Source organism: Pleurodeles waltl, chromosome 1_2, assembly GCF_031143425.1.
Source record: "Pleurodeles waltl isolate 20211129_DDA chromosome 1_2, aPleWal1.hap1.20221129, whole genome shotgun sequence".
Lineage (NCBI taxonomy): Eukaryota > Metazoa > Chordata > Amphibia > Caudata > Salamandridae > Pleurodeles > Pleurodeles waltl.
Genome location: NC_090437.1, coordinates 1,342,540,722 through 1,342,561,131, shown reverse-complemented (window position 1 = coordinate 1,342,561,131; position 20,410 = coordinate 1,342,540,722).

Genomic DNA, 20,410 nt, shown 5'->3' with positions numbered 1-20,410 from the left:
GGTTATTTTTAGCCGACACGTGTTTCGCTCCCTCTGCTGCGCCGTCGGATCGGGATTGAACAGAAGAAGGTGTGTTTTATTATTTGGGGTCCCCGGGGCTAGTGCTGCTACCTACATAAGGACATCTAGGCGCCTTATTGTGCGTCATCTCAGCCCAGCTCAGCTCGGACGTCCCCTAATATCTTGATTTAAAAAAGCGCGCCCTGTACAAGTGAACTCTGCTCCCCAATGCCGCCTCGCCCATCTCTCATGTGGTATAGTTAAGTGTTGCAGTTCACCCTGCTTATCTGGGCTAGCGCACCAGTCTCTCTCGATGCTCCTCTTGGAGCTATACGCGGGGGGTGATGGCTTTGGAGGTGTCTCTTGGTAGTCCTGACTGGCCTCTGCTCTCAGGCACTTATCTACCAGCCCACCATGGCCTCCCCCAGCCCCTCTCATCTCTGTGCTTCTTGGCGCTATGTGCTGGTCGTGATGACTGTGCAGGAGCCCCCTGGTGGGCTGGATTGACCTCTTCCCTCAGTCAGGTGTCTCCCAGTCCATCATGGCCTCCCCTCAGCTTCAGGCCGCCTCCTCTCGGTGCCTCTTGGTGCTATGCGTCCTGATGACGGCCGTGATGGTGTAGCCCTGTCATGTTTAGTATGGCCAGAGTTGTAACAAAAAATGCTGCTTACTGGAAAAGTTGGTTTTAATATTACTATTTTAGAAATGCCACTTTTAGAAAGTGGGCATTTCTCTGCACTTACTGCCCTCTGTGCCTTACAGCCTGTCTCCAATCCACGTCTTGTCTGTACTGGTTGACAGCTCCCCTTATGCATTCTACCGAGACAGCCATAAACACTGGACACCCAGTCCCATCTGCATTCACCTGCACACTGAATGGGTCTCCCTGTGCAGGAAGGATGGAGGGCTCTCTTACACTTCAAAGGCCAGTGGCCTGCCCTCACACAAAGGACTGATAACCCCCCACAGGGATCCTGGCAGGCAGGACTGGGCTAAAAGGGGAACTTGTGCACTTCAAAATCACACTTGGAAGATTCCCCCACTTCAAAAGCATTTTTGGGTATATATACTGGGTCTCTAACCCCACCAAATCAGACACTTCTGGACCTACAACTGGACTCTGTCAGAGGAAACGCCCGGCTGCCCAAAGGACTCATTTGGACTGCTTTGCTGGAAAGGCTGCTGCCCTGCTTGTTGCCCTGCTGCCTTCTGGCCCCTGAGTCTGCTAAAAGGACTTTGCCTTCCCACGCAAGTGCTCTCCAAGGGCTTGGATTGAGGTTGCCTCCTATTCTGGAGTTCTGAAGTCTCAGGGCCACAAAGACTTCACCAAGGAGAAGAAAATCCCTGTATGTTGGAAAAACAACGCAAGACTTGCAGAAATCGATGCAGGACCTGCCTCTTGGCTGAAAAAGCACCACACCACCTACCGGATCGACAAGCGCTTGCTCCTTCTTACCAGCGTGTGAAGGATTTTCAATGCATCGTCCCTGGGTGTCAAAATAGCCCTGCATCACAGTGAGGAACCAAGGCTGCGCTCCTGGAAATCTACACATCACCTTGCAGCATGGAAAGAAACAACGCATCGTCTGTGCCGTGCTGTAAAATCCGACACAGCACCTGATTTTTCAATGCATCTCCTCCTCTGCAGCCCCCGTGCGTCGTTATTTTTGAAGCATCCCAGGTACTGTGTGTTACAAGGATACAACCACTGATTCCTACGGATTGAGACTCATTTAAATGATATCTTGACTTGTGCATATTGGATTTTTGTCATTTTTATCTTATTTTATTCAGATAAGTACTATCTATTTCTCTAAACTGGCGTGGAGTACTTTTTGTGGTGTTTTTTCTGTTTTACTGTATGAGTTATTGCACTAATACTTTACACATTGCCTTCTAATGTAAGCCTGACTGCTCTGTGCCAAGCTACCAGGGGGTGAGATCAGGATGATTTGGATTGTGTGTGACTTACCCTGACCAGGACTGAGGTCCCTACTTGGACAAGGGTGTATACCTCTACCAACTAGAGACACAATCTCTAACACATACATACTGTCACTTACCATTGTCAGATAGAAAGTACCGGGGAGTACCAGTAATTAGTAATGCAGACTCTGCCACCTTCCCAAGGCCTTAGCTGCTGTTGCTTACCATTGTAAAAAATGAGTACTGCTGAGTACCAGTGGTTGGGCCTTAGATGTAGTCGCTCACTATTATCAGGCAGGGAGTACCTGGGAGTACCAGTGGTTGGGCCTTAGATGCTGCTTACCATTGTCAGAGAGTACTGGGAAGTAATGGTGGCCTCTGCTTCCATCTGAGGGCCGGAGATACATTTGCTTACCACTGTCAGATAGTGAGTACCGGGGAGTACCAGTGGCTCACTACACAGACTACCATGGTCCCAATACCAGAGATGCTGTTGCTTGCCATTGTCAGATAGTTAGTACCACAGAGTACCAGTGGTCGGTCCTGCAGAATCTGCCACTGTCCCAGGCCTTAGATATCGTCACATACCATTACTAGATAGTGAGTACTAGTGGCTGATACTGCAGACTCTGCTGCTGACGCAGAGCCTTAGATGCTGTCCCTTACCATTGTCAGATAGTGAGTCCCAAGGAGTACTCTACGATCATCCCATAGCCATACATACTGTCGCTGACCATTGTCAGATAGAATGTACTGGGGAGTGCCAGTGGTTAGTAATGCAGACTTTGCCACCATCCCAAGGCATTCGATGCTGTTGCTTATCATTGTGAAAAAAACGAGTACAGCTGAGTACCAGTGGTTGGGCCTTAGATGCTCTTACTTACTACTGTCAGGCTGTGAGTACCAGGGAGTACCAGTGGTTGGGCCTTAGATGCTCTTACTTACTACTGTCAGGCTGTGAGTACCAGAGAGTACCAGTGGTTGGGCCTTGGATGTTGTTGGGTACCGTGGTCAGATAGTGAGTACTGGGGAGTAATAGTGGCTGGTACTTCAGACTCTGCTGCTGTCACAGGACCCTGGGTACTCTTGCTTACCATTGTCACAAAGGGGGTACTGCGGAGTACCTGTGGTTGACCCTGGGATGCTGCTGCTTACCATTTCCAGATAGTGAGCACCGGTGTAGGGAACTGGGTTCTGGTTGCAGTACCCACCCATGTTTTGCCTGGTTTTTAGATGCAACCTTCACTGAAGTGCACTGAGTTACTGCTAACCAGGTCCCCAGTGCCAGTGTTCCTTCCCTGAAACAAGACACTTGGTCACTTGATCTCCAAGTGACCAGGCCCTTCAGCCCCTTGCAAGTCCCTAGTAATTGGTACCCCTGGTATCTAGGGGATGGGTACTCAAGTGGGCCCCTCAGAGCTGCAGCACAACTTGTGCCACTCTAAGGGACCCAGCACCAACCTCATGCAGACTGCCATTGCAGACTGCGTGACAAGGTGCTCCCAAAATTGAAAACACAACAAAGTACCCACTTGTGTGCCATGTCCCCTAAAACACTGCTTGTAAGCGGCCCTACAGCAGGCCTTCAGCCCTAAGGCAGGGGGCATTGTATTACAGGTGAGGGCATATATGCATGAGTAAATATGGCCCTACTATGTCTTTGTCGATTTGTAGATGTAGTAAGTGTACAGTAAAGCCATTTTAAGTACAAGTGCTGGACACGGGTAACTATGAGCTCCCCAGCTACATGATGGCTTCTCTGAACCTAGGGATGTTTGGTATCAAACATCACATATTAATAAACCCTCACTGATGCCAGTGTTGGATTTAGCAATACGTTCACCCAGAGGGCACTTTAGAGGCGCCCCCTGAAAAATCTACCAACTGCTGGTGAGCTCACTGGCTGGTTCCGGCCAGCCTGCCACCCACAGATGATAATCTGACCTCCCAGGGGGAGAGCCTCTGCTCTTGAGTGGTCAGAAACAAAAGCCTGCCTGGGAGGGCTGGGGAGTTACCCACCCCTCCCCACAGGATGACCTGCAGTCCAAGGCAGGAGCTTCAAATAAGATGCCAACCACCTGCCACAGGGCTCATTTGGCAGCTGGACAGGTGGGAAAATTAGCTATGCGGGAGGCGTGTTGCACTTCCAGACTGGGAACATGCCTAGGGTGACCAGCCTGAAGTGAACACAGTTTAGGAAATTCTGCCATCTTGCGTGTGGTGAAATTTAGTCAGATAGTGCATACCAGGGAGTACCAGTGATTTGTACTACAGTCTCTGTCACCATCCCAGGGCCTTGGATACTGTCGCTTACCATTGTCAAAAATGAGTACTGCAGCGTACCAGTGGTTGGGCCTTGAATGCTTACACTTAACACTGTCAGGCAGTGAGTACTGCGGTGTACCAGTGTTTGGTACTACAGACTCCGCTGCTGACTGAGGGCCATAGATACTGTCACTTACCATTGTTAGATAAGTAGTACCTGTAGGAAGTTGGCTCTGTATGTACTATTTCAAAGTAAGGAATAGCATGCACAGAGTCCACGGGTTCCCCTTAGAGGTAAGATAGTGGCAAAAAGAGATAATTCTAATGCTCTATTTTGTGGTAGTGTGGTCGAGCAGTAGGCTTATCAGATGTTAGTGTTAAGCATTTGTTGTACACACACAGGCAATAAATGGGGAACACACACTCAAAGACTTACTCCACGCCAATAGGTTTTTATATTGAAAAGTAACTTTTCTTAGTTTATTTTAAGAACCACAGGTTCAAGATTTACATTAAACACTTTAAATGTAAGGTACTTCACTTAGATACTTTAGGAACTTTGAATGAGAGCATACTGAAAACACAACATTTAAGCGCATTGTGGGTTTTTTCTTCTAGTGTCTTTTGTCAGACCACTTTCCATGGGTATTCAATCCTAGGACACCGTGCGGCTTCTTCCACGGGCTCCCATCTTCAACGTCGGAAGAGAGTGACTCCTGCACCTAGCCTTCCATGATGATGTGCTCATTCCGGGTACATCTTTGAGCTAAGCCCATGAACATCTCATATCTGAGGGTGTGATGGCATACCAAGGCCGAGGGAACACCCAACGATCGCCACCTATCTCATACACCATTGTCTATTTTATATCATCTCAGACTCTGGTGGCACCTGACAGCCACAAGTGGATCAATGACATAATATTGATGAAAACAATATCAATTCAAGCAAATATAGGAAATTAAATATTGTAAATATTGTTTACAAAAACATCACCTTCCTATACTTAACTAAAAAAAACACATATCAATAAACCAAATATCAGAGTTAAAAATATCTGTTTTTACATGTATTGATGACATAAATATCAGAAACAAAAATATTGTTATCTATAAAAATATAAAATGTAAAAAATATCGAAACACATAATATCCACTACATTAATATCACAAAAATAAGCTGAGCTTAATAAAAGAGTATATATTCTATTTTAATTTAAATAAAAAATTAAATTAAACTTTAAAAACATGAATCGAACAACATTATATTAACTTTATAACTCTAAAAAGCTTTAAACACATATCAAAAATAAATATACACTTCAACACATCAAATAATTAAGAAACTAAAAATACTTACTCCAACTAATGTAATATAAAAATACATAACAATAAATTAAATTATAAACTAAAATCATACACCTAAAGTAATGCAAAAAATATAAACATTTAATTAATATTGAAACAGAAACACTAATTAGCGTCCACTATAAAAGGCAATAACTGAAAGAAAATCAAACTAAACTAACACTAACCAGTAACAATAACCGTAAAGCAAACAAGCCAGTAAAAGATACAATTAATGAAATACAAAATAAAAAGAGCACAAAATTTGAACACTTACCACACCAGAAAGACAAAAGCTGAAAAATTATGAGACTCCCCGTATTGCCAAAAAAAAACAGAAAAGAAAATTGGAAGAAAACATACAAGTTCCCTCCGAACATTTATTTAAACATATTTAAAAATACCTTACTTAAAAAATGTAAATACACATATAACTAAAAAAACACTCTATGTTCATTTATATACCAAACATTAGGAACTACAGAAAAACTACACAATTACACACCACCAACAAACTACAGAACCACCAACCAAATCCACCAATTGAATATCTGGAGACGGGCACGTCAAAAGATAGTAAATTTGAAGCAGTTCTAATTATTAACCAAACCCTTACATGAAGAAAAAAACTTAAAAGCCTTCAACCTCCAGGAACTATCAACAAATACAAATGTAATATAAAAACAAAAACAGTTTGTTTCCTTAACAGAGAAGAAGCCGCCTGATTGACACGGACCCACCTTTAACTGAAAACAGAAAAAAGGGCTGCAATTACCATCAACAATACATATGTAAGTATAAAATGCAAAATAATGCTCATAATGTTTTATGTACACATCAAATGGAAGGTAAGATTATTACAATATATTTAGCTATATTACTAAAACAATTTCAGACATAATGACAGAAAGCACAAGATACATCACACGACACCTACAGCAGAGAAAGAACGGACAGAGAAAACATCAACTGGAAATAAACAAAATTCTACTCTGATGCTTGTTGCGGGAGGGCTGCTACAAAAACGGTGTTGTTCGTAATGTGAGCCAGAACACAACGGCATGTACTACGAGACTTAAAAGAAGCAGGTACTAGTTCCCAAGAGCCCACTATTAACATTCTGAATATTTACTCCCTAAGGTACCTGAACACATCACAGGTCAGCTCTCCCCACTTAGGAACACTCAAGAGCACACACTAAAAAAGCCACCAGTGGCACTCTTCCGGCCCCTAGAAGATCCAAAGACATCCAAGTTCCTGAATACTTAACCACCACACGTAAGGATGAGCCTCTCCTCCTAGGTGATCACCTTAATCATGACAAACACATAGTTCTAATCACTACAGAAGATAATCTATGAAGATTTTGGGCCTGATTTAGAGTTTGACTAGCGAGGTACTCGGTCACAAATGTCACAGATATGCTGTCAGCTGTATTACGATTTCCATAGGCTATAATGGAATTGTAATACGACAGACAGGGATATCCGTCACGTTTGTGACAGAGTAACCCCATCCGACAAAATGTAAATCAGGCCATAAGCCAATATCAAACATAGATGATGGATACAATATTTAAAATGTGCTCTAAACCTTTGACTCAGACATACACCATACATGGTAAATATATCAAAAGACGAACATACCTTTCATATACGCCTTGCTGGCTACCACAAATTAGCGTTTGCTATGAACTACTAAAGCAGATTAGAATTAAAACAACTACTCCCCACATACAAATATAATCAACATTAAACAAGCCTTGATTCAAACAACACAGCCATACAAAGCTGATACTGCCATTTTACCAAAGCATTTGGAGACATCTCCAACTTTCTGCATCAAGTGCAGAATAGGCACCAAACAGTCAATTTGCCTTTCAAATAAAATATTGAATGCAGTAGCCTATGTATGTGTCGCAGAGGTAGCCATCCACTGCAACCTCCTTATAGAAAGTCCATTGTACCAACAAAAGAAACACAAACTACGTCCCCTAGTGGACCAGTGTAAAGACACTTGGGTTGGCAGAGGTACACAATAATTAAAGAGGGTATACAAACTGCTCTCTCGCCAGACCCGGACATTGAACAATTTCTCAAACCTAAGGCTCGGCATTATAACGCCGCACCACATTGGCCCTCTGGGGCACCGCCTTTCAATTGTTGAGAGCAGAAGGGACCATTCTGCTTTGCTTCCTACTTGGTTGAAGGAACATATTGCTCTAGAGGATGAGTTTTGCAAGCAAAGGAAAGACATGGTGGGGGTAGTTGCAAAACAAGTGAACATGAAACAATATTTTGACAAAGGTCATACGGTGCACACTGATGAGATATCGGTGGTGACTATGTGCTGTCAAAATACCCATTATGGTCAGAAAGGGTGAGTCAATGTTTTTGTTTCCAACAACGGTCAGCAGAGTTGGAAAAGGTGCAGCTTTGTTAGAAAACAAGGGGTTTTGGAACAAGAGGCAATTGGTGAAACTGACACAGCAACAGGCCCAGTGCTTAATTTGAGCCAGTGGTTTTAGGTGCGGGGCACTGACACTTTTTTTTTAGGGCCGGCACTTACTTTTTTGCCTCAAGCATTTACTGCAAGCAAAAGACACAGATGGAAAAGATGGAGGAAGAGAAAAATTAAAAAGCGTCACAAAGAGAGAAAGCAGAAAGCTGCAAGAGTGAGCTAAATGGGCAGGGAGTGGCTGTAAATGGATTAAAGCGATTTGAAGTGGCTTCAGGATTACGCTGCCTGAGTATTCATCGCTCGCACATTTAATTGCAGCAGCCGCGTCTCTCAGGGGAGAGCTTTGGGCACCGGCACATTTTTGTTTACAAATTAAGCACTGACCCAGCCACCATCATAAGAAGGAAGAAATGCGCCTGTGTTGAGCTTGATTGAGAACAGTGGGTACAACCGATAGTTGAACCTCAAATACAAGCAGGTAGTGTTGATACGGTAACTGAGGGTGCTGCTGATGTTGAATGTGATTTAGCAAGTCACATGACTCCAGCAGGAAATGTCATGTCACGAGAAGTGAAAGTACTTCATAAATTCAGAGATTCAATTATGTATTATTGTTTCAAAGTTTCTAACAGATGCAAAGACTTTATCGTACATTAGTTCAGTGTTTGAGTCTTTATGCAAAGCATCATTTTACACACACTTTTATTTTTATTTTTATGTTTGTTTTTTATTGTTTTACTTTTGGTGGGAGGGTGATGTAGTACATTACATTGCATGGGAAACCATATGATGTATGTGGTTGCCGTTCATCGGTAGATCGTGGTTGTGGTTTAGAATGGCCTGCCAAGGATTTTTTTTGACGCACCAGCAGAACACGCTGCAGGGCCATATCTACAAGGCCATGCAAAGCTACTTTGCATGGCTTTGCATGGACTTGTAGATATGGCCCCCTTTCACGCATAACTCTGAAAGGCCGTGAAAAGGGCATTCCATGGGTGTTGCAGTGGGTGTTCCCACGCACCACCCATGGAATCTGACGCATTCCCAGATTTACAAGGTTTCATAAACCTGGGAATGTGTCAGTTTCCTTTGCCACCCTAGGGGTGGTATAAGGGAGTCACAACTGGGAGAAATAATATTATTTCTCCCCGTTTTTTATTCTTTCTATGTGTGCTGTATTTTGCAGCACACAGAAGGATAAAAATGCCTCTTGTGATTGTTTTTGTGAAGGAAGGTGTCCCTTCGTGCACAGAAACAATTGTCACCGCAACGCAGGCACCCTGGCACCATGGTGCAAGGGTGCATGTGTTGGCACATGTGTAGGAAAGTAGCTTCTTTCTAGCTTGGTTACCCCCACTTTTGGCTTATTTGTCAGTGTGTTTGACTGTGTCTACTGGGAGCCTGTTAATCAGGACCCCAGTAGTTATGCTCTCTCCCTTAATGTTGGTTGTTGGTTACTGTTAACACAGTATTTCACCCACAATTGGCATACTGCTGCCCCCTTATAAGTCCCTAGTATATGGTACCTAGGTACTCAGGGCACTGGGGGTCCAGGGGATCCCTATGGGCTGCAGCATATATTTTGCCACCCACAGGGAGCCCATGCAAAGGGTTTGCAGGACTGCCACTTCAGCCTGCGTGAAAAGATGCAAGCACCCTTTCACTGCCATTTACACTGCAACAGGTCACTTAAAAGTCACCCCTTTAGCAGGCCCTCCAGCCCTGGGGGCAGGGTGCAAAGTACTGTGTGAGGGCACCCCTGCACTAGCAGAGGTGCCCCACGACCTCCAGGAAAAGTTTCCCAGACTTCGTAAGTGCGGAGATGGCGTTTTACGCATGTACTGGACATAGGTCACTACTTATGTCCAGCTACATAATGATACCTCTGAACATAGGCATATTTGGTATCAAACATGTTGGAATCCTACCCCAAGGCTTTTGCAAGCATTGGTTGTATGATTCCATGCACTCTGGGGGCTCCTTAGAGGACCCCCAGGATTGCCATTGGAGCCTTCTGAGGTTTTCCAGGCAGCCCCAGCTGCTGCCACCTCCCAGACAGGTTTCTGCCCTCCTGTTGCTTGAAAAGCTCCAGCCCAGGAAGCCAGAACAAAGGATTTCCTTTGGGAGAGGGGTGTTACACTCTCTCCCTTTGGAAATAGGTGTCAGAGGCTGGGGAGGAGTAGCCTCCCCAAGCCACTGGACAGGCTTTGAAGGGAACATTTGGTGCCCTCCTTGCATAATCCAGTCTACACCGGTTCAGGTACCCCCAAGTCCCTGCTCTGGCAGGAAACTGGACAAAGGAAAGGGGAGTGACCACTCCCCTGTCCATCACCACCCCAGGGGTGGTGCCCAGAGCTCCTCCAGAGGGTCTCTGGGTTTTGCGATCTTGGATTCAAGGTTGGCATGAAACTCTGAGAGCATCTGAGTGGCCAGCACCAGCAGGTGACATCAGAGCCCTCCCCTGATACTTGCTTACCTGGTTAGGCGACCAGTCCCCCTATCACGGCTATTTAGGGTCTCTCTCTTGGATGGTTATTTAGATTCGGATTGCAAGACTCCAGCACGAATCCTCTGCATCCTTTACTTCACCTTTGCACCAAAGAAACTGCATCTGGCCCTCCAGGAACACTACAAATTGCAACAAAGAAGCAAAGATAACTTCTGCAACATTGTATTTTCAGCTCCTGCCAGCAACTGCAACTGTTTCCCAGTCGTGCATCCTCAGAGAAGAGCCTGTTTTCAGCCTGCACTAGAAGCATAAAGGAATCTCCCTTGGAGTGAAGGAGTCACCCCCCTGCTTCAGCAGGCACCTCTCTGCAACGACGACTGGCGGTGTGGATCTTTTCTCCTGATGAGCTGCGTGGATCCTGCCTCACGGGTGGTGGACTGAAGTGGTCCCGATGGTCCTGGCGTCCTACTGTCCAACTTTGGTGGAGGTAAGAGATTGCCTCCCCACGCAAGACAGTACCCCCGTGCACCACATTTTTTGCAGTTGCCAAGCCTTGTTGACATCCTTCCACGAAGTTCTCAGTGCACCATGCAGCTCCGGTGCCCAGCACACTGTCCTGTGAAACACAGTTTCCTGTGTGGTTCTCCAGCTGCGTGGGACCCTTTGTTGTAGTGCTGCATGGGCCTCCTTTTGCACCTTCTTTGTCCCCGTGCTGTGGGCCTCCTGTGTGCACAGCCTGGTCATCTGATGGTTCTCTGAGTTGCTGAGAGCCCCCTCTGACTCCTCCTCCTGGGTAGAGCACACCAGGTCTCTCCTGGTCCCAGACAGCACCATTTTCAGCTAACCGTGTGCTTTGCATGTGCCAAGGCTTGTTGGCAGGATCCAGCAAACACAAACCAGACTGCAATCATCCATCCAGTGTGGGACATCATCTGCACCAACCAGGAACCCGCATCTGTCTTCTTGGGTGCAGTACTGACTGTTCTTGCTCACCAGTGGTTCTTCTTTTGCACTTTCATCCGGGTGAGCAGGGGCTCCTGTTCTCCTTGGACTCTTCAGTGTTTCTTGGAATTGGTCTCCGTCTTCCACAGGTCTTCAAGTCCCGGAGTCCACTGTTGGTGTCTTGCAGTCTCTTCTGGTTCTTGCATTATCTTCTTTCTCGCATTCTTGTGTGTTCTAGAAAAGGTACTGTGATTTACTCCTGCTTTCCTGGGCTCTGGGGTGGGTTCTATTACTTGCCTATGGTGTTTTCTAATACTCCCAGCGTCCCTCTACACACTACTCTTGCCTAGGTGGGGGACCAACATTTGCATTCCACTTTCTTAGTATATGGTTTGTGCTCCCCCTAGGTCCATTTCAAACTATTGTGATTTTCACTATTTGCACTGTTTTCTAACTGTTTTTACAGCTATTTCTGCATACTAGTGTATATAATTTGTGTATTACCTACCTCCTAAGGGAGTATAGTCTCTAAGGTATTTTTGGCATTTGTGTCACCAAAATAAAGTACCTTCATTTTTGTAACACTGAGTATTTTCTTTCTTGTGTGTGAGTACTGTGTGACTACAGTGGTATTGCATGAGCTTTGCATGTCTCCAAGATAAGCCTTGGCTGCTCATCCACACTACGCCTAGACATCCTGGCTTCTAGACACTGACTACATTTCACTAATAAGAGATAAGTAGATGTGGTATAAGGTGTAAGTACCATAGGTATCCACTATACACCAAGCCAGCCTCCTACAGCATGGCAGCGCGTTGTGCACCAGCGCAGGGGACAAGGACAGGAATGCACCGTATCTTGTAGATGCGCACATTTCTGCGCTTTTGTTTTGACCCATGGTGGCGCAGCCCTGCATCAAAACGTTGTAAATGAGACCCTCTGTATTGACACAGCAACATTTACAGTCTCCCACTACAATGCCAACCAATAAAGCAGTGGGCACCAACAAGTAAACATTGTGAGCAGTGGAAAGCAGTGCGGGGGCATTCCCTCCCACCTCTTGCCGGTGCTATATCTAGTGGCTCTTCAGGTTGAGGCTCTGGATTTTACAGTGTCACACTCCTGGTGCTTGATACATACAAGACCAGAACACCGGCCCTCTGCCCAGGAGCAAGCAGTGAGAGGTTGTATGAAATCCAGACGTGTGAGGCTTCCAGGAGGGGAGACAGACAGACCCCCACTGCCCATGGCGCAGGACCTAGAAGTGGGCGAGAGACTCCGTAGTTGTGGATGGGAGAGTGATTCTATGTCAGGACCGGAGGCTTCGGATTATGCTTTCTCTTTACTTTACTGACAAACACAGCAGCCAATAAAAGTATAAACAATTTAAACTACAGTTCCCATGAGCCCCAGTCCACCAATCATGGCTCTACACTGTCCATAAATAGCCTGGAAGCTGCAGTCCTTCCTCTTTCTTTGCGAAACCAACTCGAAAAAGGGTAAAACTTGTGGGACTTCTCTCTTGAACATCCTGAAACGAATCCACTTGTTGGGAACTTGAACTGATCCTGCGGTGCTCCACCTGAAGAACTCATGATGTCATGTTAGAAGCTCCTGAAGAAGACAAAAGATAAAACTAATATCAAGATATACCTTGGTAGGGTATTTAATACACATTTTATGTGATAACAATTCAATATAACTTCCATAATAAAAATGGCAATAAAATGTGTATAACGGGCCTGGATAATCCTCGCCTCCGTGTCCGTAATAGAATCTAAAATTCTTGACGCGATAGCTAGAAAATGTTTAACTCACCACACCCCAGCCTTGCATGTTTTTCTCTCGGAAAGGATCAGTATTGGCCAATCTGCGGACACCTCCCCAGGTCACAACAGAGCACCAAGGTGTCTCTACCTTAAAGGCAGACCAGGTGACCCTTCCTACCCAGTGAGGCGCTTAACTGAAGATGGGTAAAGTGTTTGTGGAACTGAAGAGTGAGTGACAAAGCTGGCTTACACTGACAGTGAGTTAGGATCCAGAAGGAGAAAGGCGAGGGCTTTGGTGTCAACACAAGGACTGAGCTGGTCACTCAGAATGAGGGGGCACAGCCTGCTTGCCTCAGCAGACTCGGAAGGACCCGAAGTGGCTCTTTCTGTTGTGATGGCACCAGTGGCGCAACAAAGGCCCCCACAGCCCGTGCGGTGCGGGGGGATGCAGGGGCCCTCAGCACAGTACACTGTGCACAGGCAGCTGGGTCCAGGAGGGAAGCCCCCCCCGGAGGTACTTTGCAAGGAGGCTCCCTTATGTTTCATACATCACTGGATGACACAAGCCAGGGAACACTCACAGGACACTGCAAAGCCAGGAAGCTGTGGACTGTGACTGTCTGCATGAGGTGACCAGCTCTCACCCAGCCCCTCCGGCCTGCCAGAAGACGTCTCCAGGTGCCACTTGTGAGCACCGTGAAGGGTCTGCCATTCACTGTCCATGCAGAATAGAGACCCCCTGTGAAATGAAGCTTTTACTTTCAGATGCTACAAGAGAGCTGCTGCTTCACGGTTGGTTGATTTGGCCTCATCTTAATCACAGAATACTTGTTGCTTGTACTGAACTGGTCTGGGAGGTTTACTGTGTGATTCAAGCCTTCTGTCTACCAAGGGGTGGATGAGGCTTAGGTAATCCAGGCCTGATTAGCAGACAGCTTTGCAGGTGGAAGAACTTTCCCACCAAGCAGCGCAGCCTCTTTCCCCAACCAATCAGAGCATTGTGAGGCCAAAATGCTCCTGGGTGGGGCAACTGCATGAATAAGGAGGAAAGACTTTGAATCAAGAAGAGACAACTGTGATAGACAACAGATTCATCCAATCATGCGCAAGGGGATGAAACAAAGCTCATCCTATGGATGTACAAAACACACATAAAATAAAACCCCAAAGGAAATAAAGTTTAAGTATTTAAAATAATTACACATATAAATAAATATAATTTAATGTTAACACAAATCCAAAAAGTAAAACATATTTATTATTTTATTATAGAATATTTTAAGACCCTTTTTGAATGTATAATTTAATGTGACATTAATTTTTATTACAAATTAATTTAATTAATTTTAATTAATTCCATAGAGTACTTTTAATATTAACTAATAATAATGCATAATAAAATGTATTTGTTTTAATTTACGTAGGCATTACTTTCTTAATTTAAACTACAAAAAAACATTTATACTGAACTTAATATATTTACATAATTTAAAGATTTTTTTTTTTTTATTAACTTAATAGCACCGTAGTCTTTTTTATTCTCCAAATATATACAACTAATTTACACTTTTCATTTTAGGGAAATGTTCCCTGCATGGTAAATGGACATGCACCCCTGCCGTGAGCTGCCTAACTGCAAGTGAATCTGCAATCAAGTCTTTGGGGAACACCAAAAGTGCACCCCTTTCGTGACACAATGTGTGTTCCTGGGACATGCGCAGTGAAGAAACCACCCAAAGGTGGAGCAGACTGATGGTCTGCATAATGGTTTGGCAGACAGGATACTTCATCTCAAACATGCTGGAGTACCTAGCTCTATGTTGAGTCCGGAAAACCATCAGTTTTCCAGCAGCTCTGCCCTCAATAGTTATTCTGTCGAAAAACGTTGTCCATATGAAACTGAGTAGGTGCCATCGGAGTAAGAACATTAGCCTGCCTACCTAATTTAGAGAGATGGTCTTCTGTTTTTTCCTGTCCCTTATCTTCAGGAAAAACCTAGCAGTCAGAGGCTAAGAAAATATCAACCCCTCACTCTGGGATAAAAAATCCCAGAGTGTTTGGTTCATTAGATGTTTGTTATCCAGGAACAAACTCCAGCTTTGGGAGATTATTTCAGAAAAACAAAAAAAATTGCTGAACGTCCAACTAGCAGATGACAGCTGTCCCCCAAGCGTGTCCTCTCGTGACAGCTGTCCACCAAGCTTGTCCTCTCGTGGCAGCTGTCCACCAAGCGTGTCCTCTCGTGACAGCTGTCCACCAAGCTTGTCCTCTCGTGACAGCTGTCCACCAAGCGTGTCCTCTCGTGCACCAAGCATGTCCTCTCGTGACAGCTGTCCACCAAGCGTGTCCTCTCGTGACAGCTGTCCACCAAGTGTGTCCTCTCGTGACAGCTGTCCACCAAGCGTGTCCTCTCGTGACAGCTGTCCACCAAGCTTGTCCTCTCATGACAGCTGTCCACCAAGCGTGTCCTCTCGTGACAGCTGTCCACCAAGTGTGTCCTCTCGTGACAGCTGTCCACCAAGCGTGTCCTCTCGTGACAGCTGTCCACCAAGCTTGTCCTCTCGTGACAGCTGTCCACCAAGCGTGTCCTCTCGTGCACCAAGCATGTCCTCTCGTGACAGCTGTCCACCAAGCGTGTCCTCTCGTGACAGCTGTCCACCAAGTGTGTCCTCTCGTGACAGCTGTCCACCAAGCGTGTCCTCTCGTGACAGCTGTCCACCAAGCTTGTCCTCTCGTGACAGCTGTCCACCAAGCGTGTCCTCTCGTGACAGCTGTCCACCAAGTGTGTCCTCTCGTGACAGCTGTCCACCAAGCGTGTCCTCTCGTGACAGCTGTCCACCAAGCTTGTCCTCTCATGACAGCTGTCCACCAAGCATGTCCTCTCGTGACAGCTGTCCACCAAGCGTGTCCTCTCGTGACAGCTGTCCACCAAGCTTGTCCTCTCGTGACAGCTGTCCACCAAGTGTGTCCTCTCGTGACAGCTGTCCACCAAGCGTGTCCTCTCGTGACAGCTGTCCACCAAGCTTGTCCTCTTGTGACAGCTGTCCACCAAGCTTGTCCTCTTGTGACAGCTGTTCCTTTGAAGGTAGAGAGATACCCGCTGGTATGGCAGTGAGCTCTGATAGGCGCCTTCTATCCATCATGGTGGAAACTGTAATGTCCTGCGCTGCCTTGATGGACAAAGCAAACCCTTGCACTGTAAAACCAGTTCCTACGAGTATTTGATATCCCAGGGCAGAGTGGGCCACGTCCAGGGGATTTGTGACAAATGCACAGCTCAGGGTGAGTCATTCAAATGGCCGGTGCGTTAGCATCTGTTTTATAATTGGCAACTCCATGGCTTCTCCCAGCTTCCTTTCCTGCCTTCCTGTTGTCTCATTCCTTCTTTCCACCTTCCTTCTTTGGTTCTTCCTCCCTCCCAGTCATTATCTAACTTCCACATTTACAACTTTACAAATTCCTTTCTCACTCGAGCTCCTATGGGCACTCGATGCAGTTAGTATGGCTCCCCTCCTTGCGTCACCAGCGTTGTAGCCACATGTGTAATCCAAAGAGAAGCCTGTCAGGACCCTGCTGGAGGTAAAGGTTAGTCCTGACTGAGATGTCTTAGGATGGGAATGTCCCCTGCATGATGTACAAGCATCTTCTTCTTGCCCGAGGGCTTGGGTCCATGTATGTGGGGTCCTGGTTTTTGATTTTGGCCTTCGCCTCACACTAATCTAGTGTATGCAGAGTAACTTAGGGATGCCGCTTGACATGAGTTTGGTCCTGGACCTGGTCCTGTGGCCTGGAGTGGCGCATCAAGGGGCTGTGCTGCACCGAAGGAAAGTGCAGGAATGTGCCATATTTATCTCAGCATGATGCAGTCCTCTCCTTTACCCAGCACTGACACACAATGGGCTGCCTAGCGCCAACGCAGGCACCCTCGGGCCATGGTGCAAGGGTGTCTGTGTTGTCAACAGCATTGTTTTTGTACAGGAAGAGGCACCTACCAGCACAAAAACAATCCTGGGAGGCTCATTCTTCTAGCTGTGGGTCCTGCAGAATGCAGCACACGTAGAAAGAAGTAAGGAGAAGAAATTAAGATATTTCTTCTTGTTATGCCTCTCCTGGGGAAAACGTAGATTTTTGGTGCATTCCCAGTTTTACCATCTTTAGTAACTCTGGGAATGAGTCAAAATCCATGGGAGTTGCATGGGAACACCTTTCCAGGGCAGAGTAGCATAAGGCAGCGATTTGCTCTGCATTGCTTTACTTGAGATTTAAAAAGCCATTCAGGGCCATGTTGTGTGGTGCAAGAGCCACGCAACAGGGCTCGTAAATATTACCCCGAGTGCACAAGAAAAACAATACTCCGAGAGGCCCACAGAAGTCAAATACATGTTTAATAGCTAAAATCCAGCAAGCAGCAAAATATTCTAAGAACAAATTTGCAGAGCAATGGGCCCCACTTTACCATCTGAACTGCTGGAGGATGTAAAGCTAAATGGAGAAATTTTTAATGCATTCTTTGTAATGCAGCAAACAGAACATAGGCCCCAAGATGTTATGCAAAACTCTTGATGGTGGCTAGAGAGCAGGCGCCCAGCTCTTCTTGTGCAGAAATGTGAGAACATCTTGAAGACTTGATAAAGTAGGTGACGGCAGAAAGCTGACTCGACCAGCCAGACTAATTGTGCAGTGTACAGCGCTGGACCACAAGATGGCATTGTGTGTAAAATGTGTGTTAAAGTGCAACAATGCAAGAGCTTTGCTAGCACTTTAAACTGTCATAACAATTATTTCACAACTTCCTCCTTTTTAGACATAAAGTGAAATCTCACAACAAATCAGTAGTGATCACACTGATAATTCCAGGATGAACATCAGCATCATTGCATTGTTCATTCCCCACATAACTGTGAGCATCTTCAGCTACAGCAAGTGCATAAGCAGAAGCAACACCTTCATAGTGAGTGATGCACAGACTAGGGCACATACATAGTTGAACTAAAATATACATAGTTTATCACAGCAAAACTCATTGTTAGTGCTATTCATCATCCACCAACTTCTGAATGTGCCACATACCCAATACCCACTAAAAAGACACTTTCAATCTCTTGAAGGATTGGCACTCTACTCCTGCAGTGCATGGCCATTGGTCCTGAGCAGTAGAGGATGGGGTGCAACAATAGGCCACATGGCCAACTATGTATAACTATACAAAGAGTGCCATTTCATGTGAGGTAGACATATTGGCTTTATCAAAAAATCATCATTAACTATACTCAAGTGTATATTTAATAAATTCACACATTGAAATGTATAATAAAAGTGATTGCCAACAAATATTTTAAATAAAGCCCTTCTTTAAAAAAAAAAACATTAACATGTTTTTGAGTCTTTCTTTTAACATTTTTCAAGGCACAAAGTACAACCATAAAACCAACGAATAGAGGTGCGCGCACTCCAGCTGAAGAGCATACATCGCCAGCTCGGAGGACTCTCCAAAAATATGGTAAGCTCTACTGGGGTCTTGGATTTACTGACACAAGATAATTACTGTTTCTTTTTAATATTGCTGGGGGGCTGCAGCACTCCCTGCAGTCCCCTAAAACATTATAAAATAGTTTGGCGGTGCATCCTGCCTCTTCTAGGGGCATCACCAGCAAGACAATAGGTGGTTTAAAAAAGCCTTGGGATATTATGGGGCGCTCCTTGCCAGAAGCAGTGAATAATTAATGAGGGGCTCTTGGCGCTTATTTATTCTTCATGTTTACCCTTTTTTTACAATATTGGGGAGGGGGCCATGTAGCATCTGCCCGGAGGAAGCAGGTTTTTTCATCTGGTCCAGTCCAATCAGGAGCAACGGAAAGTGTGTTTGTAGCTCTGTGCTGTGTTTTTGATTTGCGATAACCTTGGCACCATTTGACAAATCTTCATGACAAAGCTTCATGAAACTTTCCAAAAAAGTTTCATCCACCTCAGCTCATTCCTGGAAAGTTTTGGGGGGATAGGTGGCCATCGGGGAGGGGGGTGATAGGTGAGAAAAAAGGGGGTTGCCAAACGTCCTTTTCTAATGCATTTTCCCATCAAAAAGTTGAACAGCGCTACAGCAAAAAGGGTGAACTGACTTACACCACACTTAGTAGAAAGCTGGATTTTGGGCCACAAAGTGTGTTTTTTGTGATTTGGTGTAAATTCGTTCAGTAGTTTTTGAGAAATTAAGGTTCAAAATGTATGTATATTTCACACAGCTGAGTATCCACAGGCAGACATATCTCAAGATAAGACCTGATTGGCTGCCACCAATTCAACAAAGATATTGAGTCCTAAAATGCGTCTAGTCCCATGTCGCACACACAGATGGAATCTTAATTTACATTAAAAAACAAAGAAATTCACTAAAAAAAATAAAGGTTAAGTGATGTTATAGTTAAGAATTGTAATATCTCACTTTTTAATTTTGTGCTTATAGTCACACTTTCGTCAAAGCAGCAGTCCCGCTTCTCCACCTCCGGACCCCTGGGAGGTGAGAAGCAGGTAGAGAAGCAGGAGTATCACTTTGACGAAAGTGTGTCTATAAGCACACACCCCTCCCGGCAGACCCATGATACCGGAGCCGTAAACTACAATGTATTACTCTGATGTCACCACATGAGATAGGTGCAGTATACTCTATTTTTAGCATGCGTAGTACGTGCTTGTATATATCATCTCTCTGCGAGGAGTGGAACCAGGGAGTCATCCTTCGTCCCAACGACAAGCCTTGGGTAGGCTCTGAAACACGTAGACCAGGAAGGCAGGTGCGTACCTTACTTCCACGTACCCCTTTATAATCATATCACCACTAGGGCATCTATTAAAGTATTAAAGCCGCTAGGAGGCAGATATGTTAACTACTTTAGGACCCCCCACTTCTATCTTTCCCTTCACCTGAGTCATATTTACTAAATATTCTTTAAAAAAAGTGCTCCCGTGTGTCACGTAGGTCGTAGCATGCCCCGTTCTGCAGCAGAATCGGACGGACCCAATGAAGCATGACACCAAGGGGTAACCCTGGTGGGTGAGGGTTTTTAAAGGAAAATCTTTTTCCCTCGTTCCTTCGGTGGAGAGTTCCCTCCCGCTTGGTTTTATGTGAGGTCACATAGATATCTAGGAGGGCAGGCCCAGCTTTTCATCCTCCTTTGACCTCTTTTTGTTTTTAAGAATTTTTAGAAACATGCCTTATCAGTGGCTAAAGCATAGATGTGAAGCCTTTGATCTGCAAT